Consider the following 7,141-nt stretch of genomic DNA (forward strand, 5'->3'; position numbering starts at 1 on the left):
AAAAAAAAAAAAAAAAAAAAAAAGAAAAAGAAAAAAAGAAACCTCAACTCAGTGACACACCTCCTCCAACAAGACCACACCTCCTAATGCTTCCCAAAAAGTTCCAACCATGTACTCAAACCTGAGTCCCAGTGGGCCATTTTCATTCAAACCCATGAACTTTCCTTTATCTTTTTGTTTAGTATAAAGTAACTATACACTTAGTTACTATTTAAGTGTATCTTTTTGGTCTTTCCTGTTCCCAAAAAAATCACTTTTCTAGTACACTCTTAACTTTAGAAGTAATTCTTTCCTATTTCCCATGCTTGGAACGATTCACTTAATAGAATGAAACAAAGTCTATCTATTATCTGTTTTAGCATGTGTAATGCTCTCTGGCTCTGCTGTCTGCCCAAGGCACTCTTATTCTTTGATGTAGTTGGTGTTCAAAATGGATGTACAATGGCTGTTTGTTGCTGGTGGTTTGGTTTGTCCTTAAAGCAATGGTTCTTGACCTATGGGGTGGTGACCCCTTTGTGGGATGGTGTCACCTATCAGATATCTGCATATCAGATAGTTACCTTACAACTCATAACAGTAGCAAAATTATAGTTCTGAAGTAGCAACAAAATAATTTTGTGGTTGAGGGTCACCACAACATGAAGAAACTATTTTATAGTCTTGCAGCATTAGGAAGATTGAGGACCACTGCTTTAAAGAAAGACAAATATCTTAAACATTTCAGGGTATTCAGTAATTTCTTTTACTTCTTTCCAATTATTGTGTGATTTTACTAAGGATGTGCTGCTCAGAATAGAATAGTGCTAAGTAAGTGGTCTTGCCTCTCATTCTATATATTGAATTTTAACTTCTTAGACTTCTGTGGACTCTCCTACTTTGAGCAGTAAGCTATGAAGAGAATAAGTGATGGTTATTTAACAGTGGGTAGAACCTTGAAGCTTGCCGGCTTCTTATCTGGCCTTTGCTAGGTCATGGCCTTGCTTAAAGACCTCAGAGTATTAGCTGACCTTTTCCTATCTGCTTCTGCAGATGTGTCAAAGTGCCTTAGGGTTAGGGAGATGGGTGAGTCAGTAAAGTGCCTTACACACAATTGTGAGTGCCTGAGTTTAGATCTGAGCCAGGTGCCTGTACTAGCACACTCACTGGCCAGCCAGACTAGCCAGTGGGTAAGTCTGGAATTCCAAGTTTGGTGGTGGATCCTGCTCAAAAAAAAAAAAAAAAACCAAGGTGGAGTGTTATTTGACACCAACCTCCAACCCTCTTTTACACTCCCACATCCAGAGATAGGTTTACAGGATAATTGGCTAAGCTCCCTCAGCTGTTATGTCAGTAAGTGGCTGAGAAAAAGACATTTTCTGTTAGTTTTTCTATGACTTTTATTAGCCACAAACGAATTTAGCCATGCGCCTACAGCAGACGGTTCATCGTTGTTGCTGAATAATTTTGTTTACTTAAAAAAAAAAAAATCCCGGGCGGTGGTGGTGCACGCCTTTAATCCCAGTACTTGGGAAGCAGAGGCAGGCAGATTTCTGAGTTCGAGGCCAGCCTGGTCTACAGAGTGAGTTCCAGGACAGCCAGGGCTACACAGAGAAACCCTGTCTCGAAAAACCAAAGGGAAAAAAAAAGTATATAAAAAAAAAAAAAATCCATGGGTGACTCCTTTTATGAGAAGTCTATCTCTATGTCCTGGGGTGTGTCTTTCTTCCTGAGTGTCTCTCTGTCTCTGTCTCTGTCTCTGTCTCTCTCTCTCTCTCTCGTTTTACATCTCTTATTAAAATCTCATTTAATAAATTCCACCTTTGCTTCCTATTGGCTCATCCTGAAATTCTTCTCTGTGTCAACACGGAGAAGCCTGGGTTTGCCGGAGTCTGCGAAGAAGAAGTCGCCTGGTTGCCGCAGGTGACAGTGTGTGCTGTGCCTTCATCACTGATGCAGCTGATACTGAGAAGGAAATGATAGTTTACAGGAAGAGAGTCCTCCCAGAACCATGCATGTATGCCTGGAGGTGAATCCAAGTGACATGAGAAGTGTCCTGACCCCGCCCGGCCCAGGAAAGGATGTGCTGTCCTTGGATGCTCTTGCTATGGGTACAGGGACTGGGGGTGCTTCACCACTACAGGGATGAAGAGCTGCGATAGGTGAGGTCATTCCCGTCAGAGGGTATTCTCCTCATGCTCTGCCCCTGCATGACAGATGGAAGACCATTGTAGCCTTAGGTGACTCCAATCGGTTTGTAACGCTCTGGAAGCCTTGGTGGACTTAGCTAAGACACTCAGGTCTGAGACATAAGTGGATTCTGTTCTGTCCTGCTGTGGTAGGAGGCTTGGGCTTCGAAAGAGAGGCATCCAGATTACAGTTATGAAAGAAGGCAAGCAGAAAGATGGGAACCCTCTCCTTCCTGCATGTAACATAGTGTCAGCCGCCTCCCTGTGTGAGAGAGCAGAGGGAGGGAGACAGGCGCTGTGTATATTAAATGATTGGGATTTTCATAGCAGGGACTTTTGGGGGTCACACCTGTCCTGGCTCTCTAGCTCATTTCCATTCTCAGAAATATTTGTCTTTTTCTTAATCTGTGTATCTAGTTCTATTTAAAACAATAACAAAAACCAACAACAAAGCATGATATTTTGTTGTGTGGCAGACACTGAATAATCTTAAATTTGTTTTGTTAACCAAGGAAATCCCAAATGATTTGCTTAAAGAAAAAAAAATTCCTCCTAAATGTTAACTGTTCAGTCCTAAAAAAGAATCATGTGTTCTCTTACCATTGAGCCCTGATTGTCTACTAATGTCCATGGAGTAGCCTGTAGATGAAGGCCTTTTGCCAGTCAAGCAAGGAAATATCCTTGGAAAAACCCTTAGCAGTTCATCAGTTCACCACCGTATCACAGTCCTTTGGAGAGAATCACTTTCTAATTGTAGATCGCTTGTTATCTAATCCTTCACTTCAGAACCTCCCGTTCCAGAAGATATTTTAACTTCATGAATGTTTTAGATCTTACCCAACCCTGGAAAGGTCATTATAACTGCCCGGTCCTTGTTTGGTCAGGGTGGCTATTCCTCCCTTGCTATCTCATAGCTTTGGGGTTGTCCCCTTCCCCTTTTATGTTTTGAAAGAGATAGCCTCGCCATGGAGCCTCTGCTAGCCTGAGACCTTGATCCTCCCGTCTCTGATTCCTGAGTGTGCCTCTCTATTTTAACTCTGCCTTTCTTGCCTTTGAATAGGCGCTCAGAGCCAGGCAGCCGGAGTTGGAGTTCTGTCTGCCAAGGTGCTGTTTTAAGGGAGTGTTTGTACAACAGCTTTTTGAAAAATTGTGTATTGTTTTTATTTGTGCACACACATGCCCCCAAGGGTGTGGAGGCCAGAGGACAGCTTGCTAGAATTATTTCTCTCTTCCCACCATGTGGGTGCTAGGGGTGCAGCTCAGGCCTTCTCCTTGGCAGCTGGCACCTGTATCCATTGAGCCATCTCACCAGCCAAACAACTTTCTAATAATAACTTCATTATTCCTATGCTCTTTGTACCAACCACCATTTAAGATAGTGACTTGTGCTTCTTACCTGGAAATTTCCTGGGGAAGGTTTTCCAGCCACCAAGACCAAAATCTTCAAATCTCTGCAAGGGGTTACCCTAGGGGATGTAAGGAGAACCAATTATTAAAGAAACAACAGAAATGAAGAACCTGTTTGTCTGCGTAGACATTTAAGTGGTTGCCTTTAAATGCTCTTGCATCGTGTAGCCATTCTGGCTTGGCATATTGAGCTGTCTGTAGATCAGGCTGTGGATCTATAAGCTGGATCATTTGGGGCTCTTCTATCTGGAAAGAATGGAGTTGTGTTAGGGTAAACATGAGTATTGCAACAAAATCCAGTAGTATAACTAAACCCCGACATTTGTGGTACAAATTGCTAAGTTTGTGAGATACTGATGCAGCTGATACTGAGAAGGATTCTTGTAGAATACTCACTTGGCAGTAGGATGTAGTTGCTTTTTGCTAGCCTGCGGGGGAGGGGAGGACAAAAACAAAAGCAAATGCTTTCCTGATTTATATGTGTTTGGCTGTAGACTAGGCGGTTATTACCCTCACCGTCTCTAGTGCTATAACTTACTATCACAATTGTATGATCAAACGTGAAAAGATGTTTAGTCAGGGTCAGGATTTCAGCCGAGAAAGGCCGATGTAATAACTGGTAACCTGAAAGTTTTAAGTGGAAGGGAGGGTTTTTTGTGTTTCTTAAACGGTCAAGTGTATACTTCAAAATTATATTTTTATGGAACCTTTAAAAAATATTACCAGTTGTACCCTGTATTTGCTAAAATAAAACCGTGCTGGGCTGTGCAGTGGTGGTACACGCCTTTAATCCCAGCACTTGGGAGGCAGAGGCAGGAGGATTTCTGAGTTCTCGGGGCCAGCCTGGTCTACAGAGTGAGTTCCAAGACAGCCAGGGCTACACAGAGAAACCCTGTCTTGGGCCGGGAGTGGGGGGTGGGGTAGGGGTGGGGAACTGTGCTGGAGCTAAGCAAGCATATGACAAATGCTTAACATGCTTCAACTATATTAATGTTCACAGTAATGTTCAAGAAAAGGATGGTTTCATGGAAAGTGGGGGCCTCAGTTACAGATTAAATAATTGTCACAGGCCATTGTCTGCTCTCTCTCTAGAAAGTTCTGACTCCTATCGGTGCTTCCATGTTTTTCTCTGGCTTTACGGCAAGCGTAGTGTTTCTTCTCTATGTGAATGTATGGACTGTATAGGAGAGTGCATGGCAGAGATGAACGCAGCAGACCAGCTTTGTGTCTTGGTGTGTTAGTGACATTTCTCATTTGCTGTGATCAAACACCTATAAAGAAGCAACATAAAGGAGGAAGTGTTTAATTTGGTTTATAGTCGAAGGGAGCGTCCAACCAGTGGACGGCCTGGAGACAGGATCATGAGAGGGCTGGCCATGGTGCATCCAGTCCATTACGCCTGTATTGCCTCTTCCTATGGTACCAGGCTTTCTTCTCAGTCTCAAAGAGAACCTTGTGAGAGAAGGAGTTGGCTGTTGATAATTCAAACCATTGGAATTTGATGGAAGATCATTTAAAAACTAATTTCGGGATGAGTTAAATGCCACCTTAAAGCTGGCTTTAGAAATTACTACGGATCAACCTCAGACTGGTGCTCTTCAAACTCCCTAAGGTCATCACTGAATAAAAGAGATTTTGTTGCTTTTGGGTTAGTCTCACTGTTAGCCCAGGCTATCCTCATCCTCCTGCTTCAGCTTGCCAAGGGCTGAGATTTCAGTTGTTATTCTTATTAGACTTTTTTTTTTTCTGCAGTTTTGTTTTTTTGTTTTTTTTTAATTTATTTATTATTATTATAAATGAATACACTGTAGATGTCTTCAGATACACCAGAAGAGGGATTCAGATTTCATTACGGGTGGTCGTGAGCCACCATGTGGTTGCTGGGATTTGAACTCAGGACCTTCGGAAGAACAGTCAGTGCTCTTACCCCCTGAGCCATCTCACCAGCCCCCTTATTAGACTTTTATTAAAGTCTGCACTTTGCTAGAAAAGTGGGGAGAAAAATCCATTTCTGTTCCCTTGTGGGTAAGGTCAAGAATGCTGTTGGGTCAGCAGGGCCAGCTGAGCCTCTGAAAGCCGCTTACATTTTCAGTGAGAAGCTCCGCAGTAAGAAGCCCACGGTTCCCTCTGAGAGTTATTTCAGGAATGACTGTGGACGGCTCTGGAGGACCTTACTTAAACAAAGATCTGTAAGCTCTGCTCTACTCTGTGAGACCAGATTTCAATTCTTTAAAAATTTAAGATCACAACACTTTTAAGTATTATTAACATTTAAAAAAATGTAACTTATTAAATTAAAACTTAAACTTTTTATAGGTTATATATAATATTTCTGATTTGAATGAAAACATGACATTTGAAAACTACCTTATGATTTACAGGAGGATAAAATGTGTCAGTTTATAGTTCATAACTCTTTTTTCGAGACAGAGTTTCTCTGTGTAGCTCAGGCTGCCCTGGAACTCACTCTGTAGACCAGGCTGGCCTCAAACTCAGAAATCCGCCTGCCTCTGCCTCCCAAGTGCTGGGATTAAAGGCGTGTGCCACCACCGCCCGGCTAGTTCATAACTCTTAAGAGAGTATTTATTTACTTATTTAAGGATGTAGCTTTTCCTTCTTTATTGCATAGCACATCTGACCACTCTTGGTTTTTATCAGTGAGTGAATTTCTCATCCCCTCTAACAGAAAAGATCTTAATTTGTCCCACTGTCGGTGGAGGCGTTCCCCCATAGTTTATAGTTAGCTATTAATTGTTCACACTCTATTAAAGTTGAAAGGTTTTAAAAAGAGCTCGGTGTGGTGGTGCATGGCCCCGAGTCCCAGCATTTTAGAGGAAGAGGCGGGGTGGTCACTTCAAGTTGAGGCCTGCCTGATGTACCCTGTGCATTGGACGACCCGGGCTAGATTGGAGCCAGACTCCCCATCTCAAAACACTCAAAATCAAACAAGACAAACTCTCAGATAGGCTAAGAAGTAAAATTGTCAATGCTGGCAGCAAGCATCTAAGTCACACTGAGAGGCGGTGGTGCCCACCTTGAATCCCAGCACTCCGAGATTGAGGCCTGCCTGATGCATAGAGCTAGTTCAGAACGGCTAAGCCAGGGCTACACGGAGAAACACTCTCTCAAACAACAAACAAACAAAGAAGGAAACGAAATTGAAATCAGAATCCCATGTAAGGCCTCCTGATAGGATGCTGGGCTTGCTGCAGTCTTACAGTGCAATTCCTTTCTCACCCTTCTTATCACTGAACGTAAAGCTTTACCATGATGGCAGAAAGTTGCCCTGCCTGCATTCTGACCGAAGTTGCTTCCTTCTGTCTGTCGGTTGCTGCTGCTTTCTGCCAGCAGCCTGGGTCGAGGGGACACGAGGCTGTGCACTTCTTCTTTCTAAGCATATGAGCATTCAAACCTGAGGTGCACCAGGGGTTGTACATCGTCATTTTGCAAGGAAAAAGGTTAATTTTGGAAATTTCAAACAGTAAAGTTTTGGGGGAGAGTCAAATGTTCCTTTTGAAGTCACGTTTCTACGAGAGAGCGGAGAGGGGCCTTGTCTAAAGCCCCCCCCC

General features: G+C 43.0%; 1 protein-coding gene across 1 annotated transcript in view; it reads left to right on the forward strand.

Annotated features, from left to right (window-relative positions):
- Elovl6 (ELOVL fatty acid elongase 6) overlaps positions 1-7,141 on the forward strand; it is a 107,164-nt gene that overhangs the window by 35,626 nt on the left and 64,397 nt on the right. The window lies entirely within an intron of this gene.

The sequence above is a fragment of the Mastomys coucha genome, unplaced genomic scaffold (assembly GCF_008632895.1).
Source record: "Mastomys coucha isolate ucsf_1 unplaced genomic scaffold, UCSF_Mcou_1 pScaffold16, whole genome shotgun sequence".
NCBI classification, from domain to species: Eukaryota; Metazoa; Chordata; class Mammalia; order Rodentia; family Muridae; genus Mastomys; species Mastomys coucha.